This window comes from Arachis hypogaea, chromosome 15, assembly GCF_003086295.3.
Source record: "Arachis hypogaea cultivar Tifrunner chromosome 15, arahy.Tifrunner.gnm2.J5K5, whole genome shotgun sequence".
Lineage (NCBI taxonomy): Eukaryota > Viridiplantae > Streptophyta > Magnoliopsida > Fabales > Fabaceae > Arachis > Arachis hypogaea.
The window spans coordinates 103987598-103989494 of record NC_092050.1 but is presented as its reverse complement, the minus strand read 5'-3'; the positions used below and the strand labels follow the sequence as shown (position 1 = coordinate 103989494).

General features: G+C 42.4%; 1 non-coding gene across 1 annotated transcript; it reads left to right on the top strand.

The window, feature by feature from the left end:
- The first annotated feature begins 1385 nt into the window (after nucleotides 1-1385).
- LOC112753454 (small nucleolar RNA R71) lies at nucleotides 1386-1493 on the top strand. Its single transcript, XR_003177842.1, has one exon. It is a non-coding gene; the product is annotated as a small nucleolar RNA R71 (small nucleolar RNA).
- The last annotated feature ends 404 nt before the right edge of the window (nucleotides 1494-1897 follow it).

Below are 1897 nucleotides of genomic sequence, written 5' to 3'. Positions count from 1 at the left end.
ATGGATTCATCCTCTTCCTTTCCAGTATACAGGACTATGAAATCAGCAGGGATGTAAAGGCCCTCAACTTTTACCAATACATCTTCTACGTGTCCATAAGCCTGTCTTCTTGAGCTGTCTGCCATCTCTAGTGAGATTTTAGCAGCTTGCACCCCATAGATTCCCAGTTTCTCTATTACAGAGAGGGGCATGAGGTTTATTCCTGAACCAAGGTCACACAGAGCCTTAAAGATCATGGTGCCTATGGTACAGGGTATTATGAACTTTCCAGGATCCTGTCTCTTCTGAGGCAATGTCAGTTGATCCAGATCACTTAGTTCATTGATGAACAAGGGAGGTTCAACTTCCCAAGCATCAATGCCAAACAATTTGGCATTCAGCTTCATGATTGCACCAAGAAACTTGGCAGTTTGCTCTTCAGTGACATCCTCATTCTCTTCAGAAGAGGAATACTCATCAGAGCTCATGAAGGGCATAAGGAGGTTCAATGGAATCTCTATGGTCTCTAGATGAGCCTCAGAGTCCTTTGGTTCCTCAGAGGGAAGCTCCTTATTGATCACTGGACGTCCCAGGAGGTCCTCCTCCTTGGGATTCACGTCCTCTCCTCTCCTCAGAGGTTCGGCCATGGCGCTTATGTCAATGGCCTTGCACTCTCCTTTTGGGTTCTCTTCTGTATTGCTTGGGAGAGTACTAGGAGGGATTTCAGTGATCCTTTTACTCAGCTGGCCCACTTGTGCTTCCAGATTTCTAATGGAAGACCTTGTTTCATTCATGAAACTTACAGTGGCCTTAGATAGATCAGAGACTAGATTTGCTAAATTAGAAGCATTTTGTTCAGAGTTCTCTGTCTGTTGCTGAGTTGATGATGGAAAAGGCTTGCTATTGCTAAACCTGTTTCTTCCACCATTATTAAAGCCTTGTTGGGGCTTTTGATCCTTCCATGAGAAATTTGGATGATTTCTCCATGTTGAGTTATAGGTGTTTCCATAAGGTTCACCTAAGTAATTTACCTCTGCTATTGCAGGGTTCTCAGGATCATAAGCTTCTTCTTCAGAAGATGCCTCTTGAGTACTGTTGGATGCAGCTTGCATTCCATGTAGACTCTGAGAAATCATATTGACTTGCTGAGTCAATATTTTATTCTGAGCCAATATGGCATTCAGAGTATCAACTTCAAGAACTCCCTTCTTCATAGGCGTCCCATTATTCACAGGATTCCTTTCAGAAGTGTACATGAACTGGTTATTAGCAACCATGTCAATGAGTTCTTGAGCTTCTGCAGGCGTTTTCTTTAGGTGAATGGATCCACCTGCAGAAGTGTCCAGTGACATCTTTGATAGCTTAGATAAACCATCATAGAATATATCCAGGATGGTCCATTCTGAAAGCATGTCAGAAGGACACTTTTTGGTCAACTGTTTGTATCTTTCCCAAGCTTCATAGAGAGATTCACCTTCTTTCTGTCTGAAGGTTTGAACATCAGCTCTAAGCTTGCTCAGCTTTTGAGGAGGAAAGTACTTGGCTAAGAAAGCCGTGACCAGCTTATCCCAAGAGTTCAGGCTATCTTTGGATTGAGAATCCAACCATAATCTAGCTCTGTCTCTTACAGCAAAAGGGAAAAGCATGAGCCTGTAGACTTCAGGATCTATTCCATTAGTCTTAACAGTATCACATATCTGCAAGAATTTAGTTAAGAACTGAAAAGGATCTTCAGATGGAAGTCCATGAAACTTGCAGTTCTGCTGCATTAGAGAAACTAACTGAGGTTTCAGCTCAAAGTTGTTTGCTCCAATGGCAGGAATGGAGATGCTTCTTCCATGTAAATTGGAATTAGGTGCAGTAAAGTCACCAAGCATCTTCCTTACATTATTATTATTTTCGGCTGCCATCTCCTCTG